Source organism: Somniosus microcephalus, chromosome 26 (assembly GCF_052327205.1).
Source record: "Somniosus microcephalus isolate GS21.2 chromosome 26, FLI_Smic_1.0, whole genome shotgun sequence".
Classification (NCBI taxonomy): domain Eukaryota; kingdom Metazoa; phylum Chordata; class Chondrichthyes; order Squaliformes; family Somniosidae; genus Somniosus; species Somniosus microcephalus.
In genome coordinates this window covers 32,744,481-32,766,839 of record NC_141012.1, presented here as the reverse complement: position 1 = coordinate 32,766,839, position 22,359 = coordinate 32,744,481, and positions in this window count along the sequence as shown.

Sequence of the window (22,359 nt, the reverse complement as noted above, 5' to 3'; positions counted from 1 at the left end):
GCCACAGGCCCCTCTACATCCATGGGAGTGGCCCTCATCTCCCTGGCAAAGGGTGTACATCGACTTTGCTGATCCATTTATGGACTCAATATTCTTAATCGCAGTTGATGCACACTCCAAGTGGCCGGAGGTAATAAAGATGTCCTCCACCACCACGGAAAAAACCATCACAGTATTAAGGACCATATTTGCCAGGAATGGGCTGCCGGAGCAGATATGTTCTGATAATGGACCGCAATTTGTGTCCGAAGAATTCAGAAAGTTCTTAAAGAACAATGGGGTAAAGCACTACACGTCCGCCCCATACCATCCCGCCACCAATGGATTGGCTGAAAGGTTTGTCCAGACCTTCAAGAAGGCCATCAAGGCCATGGGTATTGAAGACATAAAACTTCAGCACAAGGTGGATAACTTCTTATTTGCATATAGGAATGCAACGCATATGGTTACTAACCAAACTCCCGCCATGATGTTCTACAATAGAAACCTAAGATGCCGGCTGGATTTGGTCAAGCCCAACATCCGAAGGGACGTGGAGAACCGGCAGTTTCAGGGCATGAATGAAAGGCCAACTAGGGCCTTCCAGATAGGCCAACCGGTTTTGGCCCGGGACTACCATACCGAGAAATGGCAGCCTGGAACTATCTGCACATGATTCGGACCACTGATGTATACCGTGGACATCGGAGACAGCATAATAAGGCGCCATGCTGACCAAATCATCAAGTCATCCGAAAAGGGACAACCTACACCACCACTCTATACATCTAACGATGAAGTAGAGATACCCATATCTACCTCCAATCCGGTGATACTGGAGCCCGATGAACCCGACACTGGCCTTCAAGCCGAATCAGCCTTGCCAGAAGAAACTACTACACCCCCGAGGCGTTATCCGGACCGAGTCAGGAAGCCTCCTGAGAGACTAACTTATAATTAATTAATAAAGCAATGTATATTATTTTGCATATAACATGTAATTAATAATTACTTAAAATATGATGTACTAGTTAGCTAGAAGGGGAGGAATTGTGGTGTATGTGCCTTTAAGAGCCCCAGGTGTGCGTAATGCCGGTAATTGCCACTTGGGCTATATAAGCCTGTGTATTGTGTATATCCTTTAGAAACCCCCCCCCCCAGACTTGCTTAGTAAATACCTATGAACCAACTCCTGTCTTCAGTGTCTTTATCTACACATGGACACTACACTCATCAGCAGCGTCTGGGGGCTGCTGGGTTGTGCGAGGTGTCTGCAGTTCCTGTGAACAATCTGGCCCTGGATATCAACCAGATACGATCTTGGGGTGTTGGCCTGTCCTTGCACAATGCCTCTTTTGCGGGAGTCACGTATCCACACATAGTCACCTGGAAGGAGTGAACACAAGGGCTTAGCTCTGTGGCGACTGTTAAAGTTGGCCCGTTGTCTTAGTTTAGATTGTTTGTCCTTGTCTGTAAAATTCTGGAGGTCGGGCCAACTTGGGGTCAGGAGTGATGGCATAGTTGGCACGGTTGTACGAAGTTTTCTGCCTTGTAGCAACTCAGCAGGGCTGAATCCGCTGGAAAGAGGTGTGGAGCGGTATGCAAGGAGTGCCCGGTATGGGTCAGGTGACTTTTTTAAAAGCTGTTTGGCTGTCTGGACAGTGCACTCGGCAGCCACATTGCTTTGAGGATACAGAGGACTGGATGTGACATGGGTGAAGTCCCAGCTGTTGGCAAATGAGTGAAAGGTGTCCGAGGCAAATTGGGGGCCATTATCTGTTCGGACCAGCAGGGGACCCCTAGGCGGACAAAGAACATAAGAACATAAGAACATAAGAAATAGGAGCAGGAGTAGGCCAATCGGCCCCTCGAGCCTGCTCCGCCATTCAATAAGATCATTGTCCGCGACGGCTGCCAGTTGTACGCAGTCCGTGATCGGGGAACCCGCGAGGGCAGTCTGTACCTGCTGAGGAAGCAGGCTGAGGAAAAGGGCCCGAAACAAAAAGCACTGTGGTTCAGAGCCCAGGAGCGCAAGCATCCGGCTCATCAACTGGGTCGGGGTAGAATCGCCGAGGCCTGGTAGTGAGAGAAGCCTGCGGGCCCTCTCCTCCTTGGACAGGCCATAAGCCTGCAGCAAACGGCCCTTAATGGTTGAGTACTTGCCGGTCTGTGGTGGGTTCCCCAGCAGGTCGAGAACTTCGGCGGCGGTAGAGCTTGCTAGTGCTGAGACTACGTGGAGGTACATTTCTTCATCGTCTTGAACCCTGCGAAGGGTGAATTGGGCCTCCGAGTGCGCGAACCAAGCTGGTGCTTGGTGTTCCCAGAAGGTGGGGAGCTTCAAGGACGCGGCGCCGGCCGACATCAGGCTGCTGCTGGTTGCCATCGGGTCGTTGCTGGCCTCTGTAGGGCTGCGTGAGTCGGGGGCTTCAGCCGCCGACATTCGGGGTCACCAATGTGGGGGACTACGGTCTCCCACGTAAAGAAATAGGCAACACAGCGAGCTACAAGAAATAGGTCTTTACTCCAACTCTCACAATACAGTACTGAATTCGTGAAGCCCGCGAACCTGTGATGACTCACGGATTAGTCACCTGCTGGAACCTGATTGGTTTTCCTTCTAACAGCAGCAGGCAAGTCTGAACGTGCCTTATTCCTCTCAGCTTGCAACTGTCTTGCGGGGGGAGGGGAACACAGCAGTTAAAAGGGGATTATACAGGTTTATCTACATACACACAGTGTTTCCCCCACCCTCAATCAGATCCCCATCGCCTCTCCTCACCAGCACTCTGCTTTGCCAACCTCTTCCTCCACATCCTACTTGACACTTACATCCCTGCACCCTTACCCATTCCCTCTCTCTCTATGGTCACATTCACTTAACTATTTGACCATGCAGCCCTCACACTCCCTATCACTGTAATGCTATGACAACAACTTACAACACACAGGGAGGGCCCTTTGTCTTCTTCTAAGCATCTATGCTATGGATTCTCTACACTCACTCATTCATTCTTACTCAAACTCCACTTGTGTCCCTCATTGCAGGAAAAGAGAGCCCCAAATAAGAGGGAAAGAGCGATGACAGGAGGAGGGCCACCCTCAGTAGCCCAGCTCACCACCTCGGAGGAGGCGGCCCTGGAAATCGCCGATGTCGAGGAAGATTTGCAAGTGGGGGACGGACAGACGGGTGCATCACAGCAAGCTGGTGACAGAATAGTTTGGCATCTCTCGCATTAACATTGCATGAGTGACTGATAATGATTCTGATGCTCTAACAGATTGACTTATGATCATCTGCACAATTGAATGTGCATGTAACCTTTACCTCACAGCTCTAACTCTTTCCTTTACTCCCCAACAAGACCATCGAAAGCCCCCGTCCCCACTGTCCAGGAGGAACAGCCTGAGTCTCAAGATGCCTCAGAGGAAGCTGCAACCTCTGAGGGCACAGCGTTAGCAGAATTCAGTGCACCCAGCACCAGCGCAGACACTCACACCTCGGTGGGACCTCTGCGAGATAGTTCAGTGTTGTCACCTGGTGTATCACAGCTCACAAGTGAGCATCAGCAGATGGTGGAGACAGGGACAGCAGTGGAGAGTCCTTGTCGGAGGGCGCAGGACTCTCCCAGCTCGGCTCATCTGTATGTAGACCCTGTGCCTCCGGGTCCATCCAGAAGGAGAGCGGTGCTGGAACTCCAGAAGCAGGAGTCTCTGGCAGGTTTTGTCTCCAGGATTGCTGTGAGTGTGGAGCGAATGTCCATCGGGAACATGAGCAGAGCCTTTGTTGAGGCATTAGCGCATGAATGCATCACCACGGAAAGGATGGCAAACTCCGTGGAAAGGATGGCTATGGTGGAGGAGAGGATGGCTATGGCCATGGAGGAGCTAAGTCGCCAGAGTGTTGAAAACATGGTCATTGTTCAGAATCGACTGACATCTCTTGATGAGCAATGGTCAGCTATTGAGCATAGAAACCAAACCTTCATGGAAGTCCTCTGGAGTAGGACTTCCAGTGCAGAAACAGGTCCTCATGGCCCCCTGAATTGGAGCAAGGTGCTGTCAAGCCACTTGCTAGCTCTGAAGTGGGGCTGACCCATGAGAGGGATGTTGGTGGCAGACAACAAGGAAGGGGGGCTCCTCTCCAAGCACTCACACGATCATGCCACTGCAAAGCCCTCGGTCAGAGCCCCACCAGAGTCCTCACCCAACTGAGATGGGCGTCTCAGCCCCTGCACAGCCGGAGGAGCAGCACACTGTTGCCGAGCACTCACAGGCTCGCAACCCCAGAGGACGCCCGCCAAAGGTGTTGAGACAGGAGCAGCAAGAAAGTGAGCAAGGGGCCTCCACATCTGCTGAAGCCACAGGGGAAGCACCATGTAGAAGCATGCGTAAGAGGAAGATAAAGCACAAGTAATCACAAGGGTAGTCACTTGGGTGTTCTGTTGTATTGTTTTTTGACAAGCCATCCTTGTAATGTGATGATAAGCAGATTTGATGGCAAACTGTTGAAGTTGTGGCCTGTGTCATCTCGCAAATGGGACTTCCACATTGAGGGCTTAGGGGGCCTTGCAATTGTCAGTATGGTGGTCAGAGTGATAGGAATCTGTAGGTTCTTGTCCATTGTCGATGCTCTGGTAAGAAAGTGCGAGGCAAAAGTGTTTGATTGTGCAGGCTAAGCAAATCTGGCCAACATGAGTGCATCCCTTGCATCCAGGCAGCAATGTGGTCGCATGCTGGCGCCTTCTGGCCTGTGCAGCTTCAAGTGGGTGAGCAGCAGCTTGCCGCTCCTGTTGTTGCTGCTGTTGGTGCTGCTGTTGTTCATGGTTCTGCTGCTGCCGCGGCTGGTCTTCGTCCGAATATGATGTCCAGGAGGAAAGGAAATAAATGCTTCTGGTATATGTCTCAGTTGAGGACGCGCTCAGTCAAGGTGGGGAGAGGAGTTTCCCAGGAGGTCTCACTGGAGATGGGTGTCAGGCTCCAAACGTCCACAACAATGAGTAGGCCTGCTAAAAGTCCCCCCAGACCTGAGACAACAAAGTTCTGTCACCTGCAAAAGATCATTGGTGAAAACTCCTTTTTAATGGTGGAGCTGCAGTTGTTAGTAAGCAATCCACTTGTGAGGCCGCCAGGATTAACTGGCGTGTTCCAGAGGAGACGTGCAGGATGGGGGAAATGTATTAAAATCAGAAAGGCCTCTCAAAATGGGATTATAGAGGCAATTCACTGGTTCTTAAGGGCCTTAAGGGGTCTAAAACCCCGATCCTGGGAAAATTGCTCGGAGGCAAAAGGATCAAGGGATATGGGGAGAAAGCAGGGACAGGGTACTGAGTTTGGGTGATCAGCCATGATCTCATTGAATGGCGGAGCAGGCTCGAGGGGCCGAATGGCCTACTCCTGCTCCTATCTTCTATGTTTCTATGTTTCTATGAGGTGGGCTGGAGGCCGGATTGGAGCCGCCTGCCATTTTTTGCGATTTTATCACCTCACACGCCTCCAATCCCGCCTCCTCGGGCCTGGCAAAATCGAGCCCTCTGACTCACCAAAAACCACAAAATCCCAGGAGGCCTAAATAAGCTTCTCGCAGATGTTAACCTTATTCCTAGAACTGCCAAGCTTTTTCATGCAAGAGATTAATGAAAGTAATGGGGTAGGGTGGGGAGGAGAGGTCAAAGCCACAATTAGTCAAACAGATCAAACAAGGCTAGAAAAGTTGAATTTGTCAAACTTCAAAGTGTGAAAATGTTAAAAACAGACAGTCATTTCATCCAGGTTCCTTCTGATCAGATAGTGCAAATTCACAAGCATCTGTCAATCTGCAGATTAACTTTACCAACCGTTGTCATCTAATTGGCCTCAGGGCGTCTCTAACATTTTGGGATACACTGACATTTCCTGAACTTCATTATGTGAATTTACAACATTTCTTACATATTAAATGAAGCCTTTTCTTAACTTAAAGCCAACCAACTTGACATCTAGATTGCTGCCACTGCCATCCTGAATGTTAATTTGGAAATAATGGGAGATCTTTTGAGCAGATTCCGTAACAGTTCTCAGCCTGGTGATAGTATAGCTCCCCGAAATACACACAACCAGATTTGGCAACCCTAGGATTGACCAAATGTGAAAGCGGGCAGGGGGTGGGGGGAGGGGGTTAAGGGGTTATGCGTAAGACAGACCAGTAATCAGACTGTTTATATGTTACATCAGCTTTGAGAATGCATCTCAGTCAAGATCCGAACTCACTGGCACATTAGACATGTTGGAATTCTTACATCCGCAGAACCTTTGAAATACAGTCTTGCTTTTGATAAGCCAGTCCTCGAGACAGAGCACTTTACTCAAAACACTGGCCAGCAAACTCCATGTGAAAGCATGCTGGTGGCTATCTGTGGTGTTTGACAAGTAATAATGACATCAGGGCTTACGGCATTAGATCCATTAATAGCTGGATGATGCGGTTCGGCATTTTTAATCCCAAATACACAAGGCTGTTAATAACTAACTAGAATTGTCTTGACCGGCATTTTGGATTTTTCAAAAAAAAACTTCATGGTGAGCCAACAAAATGGACGCCATTCTTACAGCATGCAGAAGCCATATTGAAGGTGTTATCTTTCTTACAAGCCCATTTTTTAAGTTAAAGAAATGTTTTAAGAGAAAACCCTTCCACTATGGACAATCATTCTCCATTTTTGTCACACGAGGTTCAAACATTTTTGTATAACTGCAGGAAGAAACCTCTGGTCCCATTTCATCTACTTTATTCAAAAATGGGAAATGGGAAAACAACATTATGGTATAGATTCAAAAAGAACATTCACACAACAGTAAGTTTCAATATTAATTTTATGGCTGCAGAATTGTCAAGACATGATGTGGCAACAGATTAATCTTAAAACATGGGAGCAAAATTTGAAATACAACCGTTCCATTGCTGTAGAATTAAAATCTTAACTAGTATTCTGTTGGAACAGGGAATCCAAGCACAAAGAATAATGACAAACATAGAATTGTTATACATTTTAATAACATCGCCCTGTATATATCGTGCTAAATGCCATATATGCTGCAATCCTCTGACAATTACAATTTGTATTTATATACCGCCTTTAACATAGTAAAATGTTCCAAGGCGCTTCACAGGAGTGTTATAAGACAAAAAATTTGACACCGAGCCACATAAGGAGAAATTAGTACAGGTGACCAAAAGCTTGGTCAAAGAGGTAGGTTTTAAGGAGCGTCTTAAAGGAGGAAAGAGAGGTAGCGAGACTGAGAGGTTTAGGCAGGGAATTCCAGAGCTTAGGGCCCAGGCAACAGAAGGCACGGCCACCAAAGGTTGAGCGATTATAATCAGGGATGCTCAGGAGAGCAGAATTAGAGGAGCGCAGACTTATATATTGCTGGGTAATAATCACATTTCAGAATAAAGTTTTGTTTTTAAATACTATCTCCAGATTCCAAAAGGAAATTCCTCTAACAAAATAAAGAAAACTAAGGGGGGGAGGGGGGGGAGAGAGAACAGAAAAGCAACTGAATAATCAAGTGATTGTTAATATAAAAACAACAGAAGAGATTTTTAAAATTCCCTCCCGGCCTTCCATTAAGTTAGCCCCCGTTAGCCCAGCTGCGTAGTCATTTTCTAAATCCAGCTGGACGTAAAAGAATGTTAATGCTTCATATTTTTCAGTTAGACTGAAAGAAATTCACAGAATTCTAAATATGGGGTAAACTGGAAGCAATATTTTGTCTCCAATTTGAAAAAAAATGACCAGAGGACCTAAAAAGTGACTTCCAAATTTAAGCTTCATTCTCAAAGCAAATTTCTTACACAAATCTGCATTTCCATATTACAAACACGGAGGCCGCGATTTCCCCTGTAATGTGCTCAACACACGGACACGGGATGTATTCCTTCAGCCATCAACATGAGGCTTCTTTATTCGTTTCCTTTCTCTGTCTACTCTCCGTCGCCCCCTACCGGGGTGGCGGTTAACTATCACCACATCTCCCTTTCTAAACAGACTTTGAATACTATTCCTTTACGATTAACATTTCAAATGACCTTCTTTCAAATCATTACTTTTTTACTGTGCTTAAGAAATAACAAACTCTAACAAACATAACATCTCTAATGCACAATGTATCTTCCTTTTTTTTTAGATAAACACGAATAATGCAAGCAGAGTAAGCTTGGAGGGACAAGGTGACTGCCTGAACCCTCCACCAAGTACCTCGGGTATTATTCTGACCCAATGAGGTGTCTTGGTTCTTAAGCTATTCATGTTGCAAAGTCCTGGAGGTATGAAGGAGGATTGCGGACGCTTTCAGGGTATCGTCTGGAACCCGATGGAGGCGGGGTATCCCCTGTGGGTGGAGGAGACAGAGGTGGGGTATCCCCTGTGGGTGGAGGAGTTCCAGGACCCGCATCCCCATTGTAGTCATCGGGAATGAAAGGCTCATCAGCAGCGTCTGGGGGCTGCTGGGTAAGTGCGAGGTGTCTGCGGTTCCTGCGAACAATCTGGCCCTGGATAGCAACCAGATACGATCTTGGGGTGTTGGCCTGTCCATGCACAATGCCTCTTTTGCGGGAGTCACGTATCCACACATAGTCACCTGGAAGGAGTGGACACAAGGGCTTAGCTCTGTGGCGACTGTTAAAGTTGGCCTGTTGTCTTAGTTTAGATTGTTTGTCCTTGTTTGTAAAATTCTGGAGGTCGGGCCAACCTGGGGCCAGGAGTGATGGCATAGTTGGCACGGTTGTACGAAGTTTTCTGCCTTGTAGCAACTCAGCAGGGCTGAATCCGCTAGAAAGAGGTGTGGAGCGGTATGCAAGGAGTGCCCGGTATGGGTCAGGTGACTTTTTTAAAAGCTGTTTGGCTGTCTGGACAGTGCACTCGGCAGCCCCATTGCTTTGAGGATACAGAGGACTGGATGTGACATGGGTGAAGTCCCAGCTGTTGGCAAATGAGCGAAAGGTGTCCGAGGCAAATTGTGGGCCATTATCTGTTCGGACCAGCAGGGGGACCTCTAGGCGGGCAAAGAACATAAGAACATAAGAACATAAGAAATAGGAGCAGGAGTAGGCCAATCGGCCCCTCGAGCCTGCTCTGCCATTCAATAAGATCATGGCTGATCTGATCCTAACCTCGAATCTTCTATCACTCTCCATCCCACCTGAACCCATGTGATCTCCCGGGAGAGGCGAAAAACGAGATAAAAAAACCAATGGCCAATTTGGGAGAAAAAATCTGGGAAATTCCTCTCCGGCCCACCTAGGCGATCGAAACTCTTCCAGGAGATCACTCTGTCCTTATATTTTCTACAGTACTTACCTTCTGTAAAGACGATCTCCACCCCAGCCAGGAACAGGAATAAAACCATCTCCTGAAATCTAACACAGAATTAGAACACAAGAAGTAGGAGCAGAACCAGGCTACACGGCCCCTGGGCCCGCTCCACTACCCACAGGGCCATGACCATTCCGAACCTAGACTCATGTCCAATTTCCTGCCCGCTCCCCGTAACCCTTAATTCCCTTTACTTCTAGGAAACTATCTATTTCTGTTTTAAATTTATTTAATGATGTAGCTTCCACAGCTTTCTAGGGCAGCAAATTCCACAAACCTACCACCCTCTGAGTGAAGAAGTTTCTCCTCATCTCAGTTTTGAAAGAGCAGCCCCTTATTTTAAGATTATGCCCCCTAGTTCTAGTTTCACCCATCATTGGGAACATCCTCGCCGCATCCACCCGATCAAGCCCCTTCACGATCTTATATGTTTCAATAAGATCGCCTCTCATTCTTCTGAACTCCAATGAGTAGAGTCCCAATCTACTCAACCTCTCCTCTTTTGACCACCCCCTCATCCCCGGGATTAACCGAGTGAACCTTCTTTGTACTGACTCGAGAGCAAGTATGTCTTTTCTTAAGTATGGACACCAAAACTGTATGCAGTATTCCAGGTGCGGTCTCACCAATACCTTGTATAACTGCAGCAATACCTCCCTGTTTTTATATTCTATCCCCCTAGCAATAAAAGCCAACATTCCATTGGCCTTCTTGATCACTTGCTGCACCTGCATACTAACTTTTTGAGTTTCGTGCACCAGGACCCCCAGATCCCTTTGTACTACAGTACTTTCCAGTTTCTTGCCATTAAGGTAATAACTTGCTCTACGATTTGTCCTGCCAAAGTGCATAACCTCACACTTTCCAGTATTGTATTCCATCTGCCAAATCTCTGCCCACTTACTTAGCCTGTCTGTCACTTTGCAGGTTTTTTATGTCCTCCTCACTCACTACTTTCCCCCCCATCTTTGTATCATCTGCAAACTTTGATATGTTACACTCGGTCCCCTCCTCCAAATCGTTAATATAGATTGTAAAGAGTTGGGGACCCAGCACTGACCCCTGCGGAACACCACTAGTTACTGATTGCCAGTCTGAGAATGAACCATTTGTCCCAACTCTCTGCTTTCTGTTAGAGAGCCAATTCTCCACCCACGCCAGAATATTACCCCCAATCCCATGATTTTTTATCTTGAGCAATAAGCTTTTGTGTGGCACCTTGTCAAATGCCTTTTGGAAGTCTAAATACATTACGTCCACTGGTTCTCCTTTATCCACCCTGTATGTTACTTCCTCAAAGAACTCAAGCAAATTTGTCAAACATGACTTCCCCTTCATGAAACCATGCTGAGTTTGTCCTATTAAATTATGTTTATCCAAATGTCCCATTACTGTCTCCTTAATAATGGACTCTAACATTTTACCAACCACAGGTGTTAGGCTAACAGGTCTATAGTTTCCAGCCTTCTGCCTACTACCCTTTTTAAATAAGGGTGTTACATTAGCCGTTTTCCAATCTGCCGGGACCTTTGCTGAGTCCAGGGAGTTTTGGAAAATTATTACCAATGCATCCACAATCCCTACCGCCACTTCCCTCAAGACCCTAGGATGTAAGCCATCAGGTCCAGGGGATTTATCCGGCTTAAGTCCCATTATTTTACCAAGTACCACTTCCTTAGTGATTTTAATCGTATTTAGCTCCTCTCTCCTTAGAGCCCCCTGTTTGTCCAATGTTGGCATATTCTTAGTGTCCTCTACCTTAAAGACTGATACAAAATATTTGTTCAGCGTTTTTGCCATCTCCATGTTTCCCACCATTAATTTCCCAGTCTCATCCTGTAAGGGACCAACATTTACTTTAGCCACCCTTTTTCTTTTTATATAACTATAGAAACTTTTACTATCCGTTTTTATATTTTTTGCTAATTTACTTTCATAATCTATCTTCCCTTTCTTAATCAATCTTTTCGTTATTTTTTGCTGTCTTTTAAAGACTTCCCAATCTTCTATCCTCCCACTAGATTTGGCTACCTTATATGCCCTTGTTTTTAGTCGGATACTATCCTTAATTACGTTACTTAGCCACGGATGGCTATCTTTTCTTTTACACCCTTTTTTCCTCAGTGGAATATATTTTTTTTGGAAGTTGTAAAATAACTCCTTAAATGTACACCACTGATCATGTACCGTCTTACCCTTTAATCTATTTTCCCAGTCCACTCAAATCAATTCCACTCTCATACCTTCATAGTCTCCTTTATTGAAGCTCAGCACGCTTGTTTGAGGTCCAACCTTCTCACCCTCTACTTGAATATGGAATTCAACCATGTTATGGTCACTCATTCCAAGGGGATCCTTTACTAGGACATTTTTAATTAATCCTGTCTCATTACACAGGACCAAATCTAAGGTTGCTTGCCCCCTGGTCGGTTCAGTTACATACTGCTCAAGAAACCCATCCCTAATACACTCAATGAACTCATCCTCAAGGCTGCTCTGCCCAATTTGATTTGTCCAGTTAATATGATAGTTAAAATCCCCCATAATTATAGCTGTTCCCTTATTACAAGCCTCAACTATTTCCTGATTAATACTCCGTCGAACAGAGTTGCAACTGTTCGGAGGCCTATAGACTACACCCACTAGTGTTTTTTTCCCCTTATTATTCCTTATCTCTACCCAAACTGTTTCACTATCCTGCTCCTTTGACCCAATGTCATTTCTCTGTATTATAGTGATTCCTTCCTTTATTAACATAGCCACCCCACCTCCCCTCCCTTCCTGCCTGTCCTTCCTGATTGTTAAATAACCTGGTATATTTAATTCCCAGTCATGGTCACCCTGCAGCCATGTTTCTGTAATGGCCACAAGATCATACCCATATGTAGTTATTTGTGCCATTAACTCATTCATTTTGTTACGAATGCTACGTGCATTCAGATAAAGAACTTTCAAATATGTTTTGTGACACTTAGTTCCTGTTTTTTCCCCTTTTACTACTTTACCTTTTACTCCATACCTTCTGTCCCTTCCTGACACGTTCTGTTTTTTAATTTCCCCACTGCTACCTAAGTCTATGACCTTCTCCATTGTCATTTCTGTTATTTGCTCTCTAGAAACCTCCCCCCCACTAATTAGTTTAAAGCCCTCTCTACAGCCCTAGTTATATGATTCGCCAGGACTCTAGTCCCAGCACTGGCCAAGTGGAGTCCGTCCCAACGGAACAGCTCCCTCCTGTCCCAATACTGGTGCCAGTGTCCCAAGAAGCAAAACCCATTTCTCCCACACCAGTCTTTGAGCCACGCATTTAACTCTTTAATTTTATTTATCCTAGCCAAATTCGCTCGTGGCTCAGGTAATAACCCAGAGATTATTACCCTTGAGGTTCTGTTTTTTAATTTGACCCCTAGCTGCTCATACTCCTTTAACAGAACCTTCTTGTCCTATCTATGTCGTTTGTACCAACATGGACCACGACAACTGGATCCTCCCCTTCCCACTCCAAGTTTCTTTCCAGCCCAGAAGAGATGTCCTTAACCCTGGCACCGGGCAGGCAACACAACCTTCGGGACTCCCGCTCTTGACTGCAGAGAACCCTATCTATCCCCCTAATGATACTATCCCCTACCACTACAACATTTCTTTTTACTCCCTCCACTTGAATGGCCCCCTGTACCACGGTGCTGTGGCCAGGTTGCTCATCCTCCCTGCAGTCCCCGCTCCTGCCCTCACAGGGAATAAGAACCTCGATCCTGCTTGACAAGAGCAACGGCTGCGGCTCCTTCAACACTACATCCTGGATCCCTGTACCTTCCTCACTCGTAGTCACACCGTCCTGTCCCTGACCATGGACTACATCTGCCGTAATTAATTTCATAGGTGTGACCACCTCCTGAAACATAGAGTCCAGGAACTTCTCCCCCTCCCTGATGTGTCTTCAACATGGAGCTTGAGTTCCTCTAGCAGCAAACACTTATCACAAATGTAATCACTGTGAGCCTCAATGGGGTCCACCAGCTCCCACATTTCGCAACAGTGACACATCACCTGTTCACCCATATCTGTGTAATTAATTAAATTTCTTATTATTAGTTATGAAGACCCTCTGCCCCGATATAGATGATAATATTACACCACTATTTAATAGGACATACCAACAAGAAGAGAAGGAAGAGAACCTACCAACCAGCTGATCACCAACCTCCCTCGTCGAAGCTGTCTGGGGGACCTGTCCGGTTGAATTGTCTCACTGCTCCATGTCCGCAGTGTTGGATTAGCCTGAGAGAGGGAAGCAAAACAGAGCAACAAGCACCCCCTCACCTCCCACTTGCCCGAACTCTCCCACTTACCAAAGTCTGCTTAAACTCAATGCGATTGCACTCAGCCTGCAGCTCTAAGCCTGCCGCTTTTTATACCCGGATTCTACTTCCGGTTTCAACTCCCCAACAGCTTAATTCACTCTAAAAAATTAAACTTACTTCAAATAATTCACTTTTTTACTCACTAAAATTCAGTAAATGCACTTAAAAGACTTTTTCTGCCACTTACCAAAGTCTGCTTAAACTCAATGCGATTGCACTCAGCCTGCAGCACTAAGCCTGCCCCTTTTTATACCCAGATTCTACTTCCGGTTTCAACTCCCCAAAAGCAGGATTTCATACATTCAACGACTGCATGTGAGGTGGTGGAGAGGAGCTTGATAACTTCAATGAACTTAGAGAAGTAGTCAAACATTACCAGGTAAGTTGAGTTATCTAAATGAAATAGATCAGCCCCAACCTTCTGCCATGGGCCCTCAGGGGTGTCATCTGGAATCAATGGCTCTGGTGGTTGTTGTCTCATTTGGGCGCAGCTTGGGCATTGTTGTACTTTACGTTGTAGTTGACCGCTTAATCCAGGCCACCAGAGAGTGCTCTGCATTTTGTGATGCCTTGATGGCCATCATGCAGTTTGTCCAGAATGTCTTTCTGCATTGATGCTGGAATGACCAACCGGCACCCTTGTAGCAGCAACCCTTGTGCAATAGTGAGGTCACCTGAAACGGCCGCGTAAGGTCTAAGAGCGTTGTCAAGTTTCGCATGATCTGGCCAGCCCTCACGGCAGTATGCGAAGACCTGACGAAGTAGTTCATCCATTTCCTGTTCTTGACGAAGTGCAGCCAGGCGTTTCTCGGTAATGGGCAGTGCAGTGAGTATTGAGTGTACATAATTCTCTATGCACTGCACCTCAGGGGAATCATCCACCGGCGGCTGGTAGGGAGCCCTGGAGAGGACGTCGGCAGTTGCTAGGCTCTTCCCTGGCACATGTGATATAGTGAAGTGAAAGTGCATGAGTCGCATCCGAAAGCGCTGAATGCGGGAGGACAACTCGTCCAGGTTTTTAGATCCCAATAGTGTAAGGAGGGGCTTGTGATCTGTTTCGACCTGGAATGTCATGCCTATTAAGAAGTCTCTATAGCGCTCACACGCCCATGTAATGGCCAGGGCCTCTTTTTCAATCTGCGCATAGCGCTGCTCCGTTTTTGAAAGGGCTCGTGAAGCATAGGCTACAGGGCACCAGTCAGTGTCAGGTCTCTTTTGTAAAAGGACTGCACCCAAGCCAAACGATGAGGCATCAGCTGACACTTTAGTGAGTGCATTGGGGTCATACAGTGCAAGGCCTGGCGGGGTGGTTAGCTCTGTCTTTATCTCAGCAAAAGCTTGGGACTGCTGGGCTCCCCAATACCATGAGGTCTGCCTGTTGAGGAGATCCCAGAGTGGCTTGGTTTTATCAGCTAGATGGGGTATGTATTTGCCCAAGTGATTGACCAGGCCCATGAAGCGGCATATTTCAGATACATTCCTTGGCGCGGCCATGTGTGCGAGGGCCTTGACTTTGTCAGGATCTGCTCTGACACCGGTCCCATCGATGACCTGGCCGAGAAATTTCACCTGCGTTTTGGCGAATTCACATTTGGAGTTAAGAGTAAGTCCAGCTTGCTGTAGTTTACTGAGAATTGCAAAAAGTCGCTGATCGTGCTGTTCTTGGGTTGCGCCAAACACCAACACATCATCCATTTGGCATAAGACACCATCAAGTCCATCAAGGAGGCGGGACATGCGGCACTGGAAATGCTCAGGGGCGGAGGATATTCCAAAGGGCAGTCTGTGGAAACAGTAACGTCCGAATGGCGTGATGAACGTGGTGAGACGATTTGACTCCTCTGACAAGAGTATTTGCCAGAAACTAGATTGAGCATCAAGCTTTGTAAAAACCTTTGCATCTTTCAGCTGCCCCAGAGTGTGCTCTACGCAGGGTAAGAGATGCAGCTCTCTACAGACACTTTCATTGAGTTTTGTTAGGTCTATGCAGATTCTGATTTTTTTGTTGGGTTTTGGGACTACAACCATTCCGGAGCACCAGGCTGTGGGTTCCTCAACTCTTGCAATTATCCCCAGTTGCTCCATGTGGGTGAGTTCCTCCTTAACTTTGGACATAAGGGGGAGCGAGACACGTCGGGGTGTAGAGAGAGCAAAAGGTTTAGCATCCGGCTTGAGGCGAATGTGATACTCCTCTTGCAGTCGCCCAATGCCTTGAAACAATCTGGGGAACCGCTGTCTGACCTCCCGTTCGAGGTCCATAGATACTGTCTCTGCTACTTGTGGGTCCAACCTGGACATCAGATGCAGGGAAATGATGGCGGGGCGACCGAGGAGCGCTGTTCGTAGACCGCGTACCACATACACGTCCTGTTTTGTAGAGCGTGGACCACGGGTCAGGGTAGCTGAAAATTTTCCTCTGACATTCAACGGGACTTGACCAGGCCCCTGAAGAATCTTAATGGTGCTCTGAAGAGCTTCTTGACCTAGGTCGTTGTAGAGGCACTCCGGGATGACAGTGACATCAGCCCCTGTATCGATTTTGAATTCAGTCATGTGACCACACAGGCTTAGGGTGATGGTCCACGGCTGGTCCTGCCCATCGCCAATTGACCCCAGGAATGCTATCTCATTGTCGTTGTCCTCTGATATTTCAGCAACCGCAGGTGTGGATCGGCAAACTGCAGCAAAATGTCCCCTTTTCTGGCAATTCCTGCAGCTAACATCTTTGGCTGGACAGATTTGTCTATTGTGTGTACTCCGGCCACACCATCTGCAACTCTGCTTTTGTGGTTGGAAATGTGTTCCAGTTTGAGTTCCAGTGCGAGGCCTCTGTACATATTCATGTGCGTCAGTTTGTCTTGATTTGGTAGAAAAATGTTTTTGGGGGGCTGATTGTCAGGGGGCACTTATGGTTTCAATGGACTCCTCCTCCTCATTACTATCTTTCTGAAGCATTGATTGCTGTTTCTTTATTGCTTCACTTTGGAAAACCTGTGTTTTTGCTTTGTCAACTGTGAGGTCTGGATGCATCTGTAATTTTTCAGAGAGCTTAAGATCCCTTAGTCCAACAACCAATCTGTTACGAATTAGTTCATCCCGCATAGCTCCATATTCACAGTGTTCTATGAGCTCATATAGCGCTTTGATGAAGCTATCACCCGATTCCCCTCTCTCCTGCACGCACCTATGGAATCTTGCGCGTTCGAATATCAAATTCCTCCGCGGGAAGAAATGATTAGACAACTCCGTTTTAACTGTGTCATAGCTTTTCAGTTGATCAGCTGTAATATTCCTGCACCAGACGATCGTTTCAGCCTCCGCTCCCATGGAATATAATAGCGTGTTGACCTGTTTTTCCTGTGACTGTTTATCAAGGCCCGAAGCCTGTCTGAAGCGTTCAAATCTGCTGAGCCACAACGGCCACTCTTCCGGCCGTGTATAATCAAATTCGGAGGGGGGAGAAACCTGAAAGAATGCAGGACTTTGAGTGGCCATGATAGTAAGCAACGTGGGGTAAGTACACTTTTTTTCAGTCTCTCTTGTTTATCTCCGTTCTGGCTTAACTAGCTACTATGCTACACACGTATCATAAACTTTCACTCACCGGGAGCTGACTGGTTTCACCGGGAAAGTTAGTTTCCTTGACGTGGACAGTCTTTAACATGGGTATTTCGGGTACTTGCCACTTCTGTCACCATGTAATGTACTCAACACACGGACACGGGATGTATTCCTTCAGCCATCAACACGAGGCTTCTTTATTCATTCCTTTCTCTGTCTACTCTCCATCGCCCCCTACCGGGGCGGAGGGTAACTATCACCACATCCCCTACCTCAGTGGGTCCGGGGCGGCCAGGGTCGGTGGCGGGTTGCGACCCCGCTGCTGTCTCCAGCCCGTTATCCAAAGTGATCTTACGTTGATTGGTCTTGTTAAACTTGATGATGCGTCATCAGCCGGTATCCTTAAAGGGACCGTGCGCAAATTGATTTTGACAGTTGTGCTGTCAGAGTTCTACAGCATTGTGGTGCTGCTAAGCACTGCACAGAGGTGCAGGGCTGCACCCAGGCTCTCCCATGACTCCCTCCATGTGCTTATGGAGGGAGTTGCAGCACGCAGGGAGGTCCTCTTCCCTTCCAATGGGTGGAAGAGACCTCCCCAGGAGATCAACGCACCTGGTTGCACATTGCACAGGACGACACAAGCAGGGATGTCATCAGGAGGACCAGGCTGCAGTGGCACAAACCTTTCAATGATCTCATTAGATCATGAAAGGTTACTACAAAGCCACACTCAACCTTATCCTGCTGTGTCACTCATCACATCCCCATCACTCTGCCTTCCTTACCCTGCACATGTTTACTCACACCAACTTACCTTGCACCTCCACCAATCCTTCTCTATCTACATTATTACTTCCCCGTCTCACTGGCTACCCCTCACACTGATCCTCATGCTAATCCAATCATATCAACTTACAACACACAAGGGTAGGCACTTGGGTGTTTTAGCCAATGTTCATGCAAAGTTTCTGTTAATGTGCTGTCAAACATTGAAATCTTTATTTTCAACACTTTGCATTCTTGGACAGATGTGTGTATCTTTGGAAGTGGTTTATTGAGTTGCAGTGAATGGTGAGACCTAACGGTACAACCCCTCCCCCCCACCCCCGCAATGGTGATGAGTGTGGAAGGAATGGCTTGGGCATTGTAGGGATGCTTTATGGTGTTGGTGTGGGGTGGTGCCAACCTGGCGCATCATGTGACAGCCAGGGTGTACAGCGTCAAGTGAAGTAAATCTGGCCATGGTGAGGCCATCCCTGGCCTCCTGGGCAGCAATATGGTCAGGTGCTGATGCCCTTTGTCCTGTGCAGCATCAGTTGATTGTGGAGAAGGTTGGTGTTGTTGGTGCTGCTGGTGTGCCTGGTACTGCTGGTGTTGGGGCTGATTGTGGTGGGATTCTGAGGACCAAGGTGAGATAGTATCAAGGGCACCGATGTTGATGTAATAGATGGCAGGTGAAGTTGAGATGACAGAAGCGATCTGTCAATATTGAGGGAGGTTGTTCCAATGAGGTGACACTGGTTACAGAGTTTGCTCCAAACACTTGCAACCTGCATAAAGCTCAATCTGTCTTCCAAATGCAGTAAGCAACAGCTTTTAACCTTGGAAAGTGAACAGCTATGAAATGGAAGCTTTTATAGACCATTTGCAGCTGTCAAGTTAAGAAATTATCCCATGCTGACACAACTCCCGACCTCCTTACCTGACCTGATCCCCGAGCAGCGTGGAAGCCATGGGCGAACTCTTAAAATCTAAAGGTGAGCTTAAAATAGTTTTTAAGCGCCTGTTAAAAAGCTCTTAATCATTTAAATTGCCTCCCCCACCTCTTGGTGTCGGGTCTGTTCCGCGAGGACAGACCCAACATCTGGGAAACTAGCGTGGCGGCGGGTTCCCTACCCGCTGTCAAAAATTTTTTTTGACCCCACCCGCCACCAAATGCGCCCGCTGGCTCCCTGAAAGATTCCCCCTCTACTGTCTTCATGTGGCAATTTCTACTAGGACACTAGTTTTGCCAACCCTCCTGGATTGCCCTGGAGTTTCCAGGAATTGAAGATTAATTTCCAGGACACTGCTGCGAGCAAACCAGGAGAAAAATATAGGGGCATAAAAAAAGTTTTTTTCCACTATCTTAGAACACTTTTATTTATTAATTATAACAATTCCAACCAGGCAGGGCAGTTGGAAGCAAGAAGTCCAAACCTCCAGGAATACGTCCAATCAGATTTGGTATTGCGCGGACATACAGGGGGAATAACTGGGTATTGCCCATTTTGGGGCGCTAAAATTGGCCAGGCGCAATGTTTAGTGCCCGGCGCTAATTATCGCTGCCGACCGCGGCATTCATTTCCATCGCCCCTGGAGGTGATTTGAGTGCTAAATCAAGCGCTACACACTTCCCTTAGGGTGTTAATGTTAGGGAGCGAGGCGCTACCTCAGAGCGCTAGCGGACCTCAGGCGATGTCAATTACTCTGGAGCTCAAACAGGGGAAGGGCCATCTTGCTGCACAGCCACACCCTGCTCATTGCAGCCTTGAATCTCGGCCTGCAAACACCTGCTTATTGATATTGCTGCAACATTTATGATGGATACTCAGAGGCCCAGGGAGAGAGCTCGGCGCTTTAGCGACCAGGCATTGGTTGCTCTGGTTGGTGCAGTTGAACGGCGATGGGCAGTGCTCTTTCCAGCGAGTGGCAGGAGACCATTGCCCCGCGAGTTTAGAAGAGTCTGGAGGGAGGTGGCCCAGCATGTGTCATTGCGGAGCCTGGTGCAAAGGACACATACACAGTGTCGTAAGAAGTTCAACGACTTCACTCAGGTGGTCAGGGTCAGTACCTGCTTTTTAATACCGCTACATCCCACCATCTCAACCTCACTCTGTGCACAGACAGTGTAAATACCCAAATGCCCAACACTCATCCAACAAGTATGGCCATCTCATAAAACTCACATGCACATCCCACACCTTGCACACATTAATGGCCAAACACATGGCTGCACACTCACTCACACGCCGTCCTTTTCTTGCAGGCCAAGCTTTCATGTAACCACCGAGGGACCCAGCAGACTGGAGGAGGACAGGCGGAGCTACACCCACTCACAGAATTGGAAGAGAGTATCCACAGACTCATTGCGAGCCAGGTAATAGGCACTGTGGCCGTTTGAGAGGTTGACCCCCTCGGGGACAGCAACAGTATGTTCATCAGCTTTCTCTCCTCTTTCATACCACTTACCCCTCACAACAGCCTTTTACACTTTCAATCTAACTAGCTGTCTCCAGTCCTTGCTCCCTTCCTGCCCCCCTGCCCTCACGGTAAAGCCACTCTTGTACCTTCCTGCTTTCAGATAGTGAATCACCAGCTGACCAGCCTGTCCCTCAGCCTGCCAGTGGCAGCGACGCACCAGAGGAGGAGGAAGAGGAAGCCAGAGCCTCACCGCCTACATCTCCCGAGGGTGACACTTCCAACACTTGGGCCACGCGTTCCCTGGAGGGGAGCAAGGGGTTTGCATCTGATGTGGGTGAAGCTCCGGGACCCAGCGGAGCTACAGCAACGCCATAGGGGAAGGGAAGCTTGGGGGCCATCTCCCCGGAGGGTTAGTACACGCATGAGTTCTGCTGCACAGGACTCAGATGAGGACCTCAATATAGCGGCCATGAATTTGCAGGTGATGAGCATGCATACTGAGCTCATGGCTGCAATGGCAAAGGTGCCCGAGAGCATGGATGCACTGGCTAGGAGTGTGGAGGAGTCCACCACTAGCACAGCTGTCATCTGTGAGCAAACCCTCGAACCCATCCTTGCCTCGTTGCAGAGGAAGGTTGAATTTCAGGGAGACCGTGGGGATCCAGAGCCCATGCCGCGTGTAATGGGTGAGGTGGCAGGGTCTATTGCAGCACAGGCCGATGCAACGCAATGGCTTAGTGCTGGAATCGAGTCACTGGTTGGTGCCATCTAGTCTCAGACTGCTCTCGTGCAGTCTCAGATTGATGCCATCCTCACTGCGTCGCCCACAGTCCACCGAGGATCTGACGGTGCCATAGCAGGCCAGCAATCTGTGCTCGAGCAGGTTGGCCAGATCCTGAGGTACTGCCCCGGGGGGGCTGGCAGTATGTCCTCTCTCAGGATGACAGCATTCCTGCTCCCACCACTGCCACTCCGCTATTGCACTTGCCACAGCCTGTAACCCAGCCAGCCCAGACTGCGGCCGCTCATGCAGAGTCGGTGCAGTCTGCAGCCGGGCCCTCCAGGCCCAGAGCTGGTCGAGGGCATCCTTCAAGGTCATCTGCAGTTTCTGGATCCAACATTCAGCAGCCTTCCGCCAGCCTTGCTGCAGCTACTGGGGCCACATTACGGAGGAGCAGTAGGGTGGGAAGGGGGGAAGTGCGCAGTGGATGGAGATCATTCTCGAAGGGCGAAAAGTAAAAAATATGCAATAAATGGGGGGAATGTTTGTGGGAAAGCTTGATGTTTAACTTAATGGCCCAGAAATTCGGGTCGGAGGCTTCCCGCGGGTGCAAGCCCCCGACCTGCACTTACCTAGCGCGCCTGCCATTGTGTTGTGGGCCCATGTGGGATTCCAATCTTGGGCCTCCTCCAGCTGCTGACGCGCAGTGCTTGCGTATCCCAAGGGCGCAGTTAGTTTGAAGCATCCCCTGGGATCACGTTGGCCATGGAGAACCAATTGTAGCACGGAATCTCCATTCATAAATTTGACAGGAAGGCCTGTCAAATCTATGAATAGAGATCGGCCCCAAAACCTAACTAAAACTTCAAATACATTTTTTTTTAAAAATCACATTTTAAAAATAACTATAAATTACATAAAATAACTATTTTAAACAATAATTTAAATTTCTGAAAAAATTAATTACAGTTTTTAACGGGGCTAAAAATAAACTTACCTTTCTTTAAAGTATTTAAAAATAATAAACCTGTGGAAAAAATGTTTCAATTTTACTTAATTCACCACTTACCTTGTTAAAAGCAGGCCTTGCATCTGCTTTTTAAATGCGCAGCTGCTGGAGACTTACCCTCCCGGAGAAACCTGTAAAAACGCGTTTGACCTGTGAACCCCTCCCTTCAAGGGAACAGAAGTTCCGGTTTCCAGC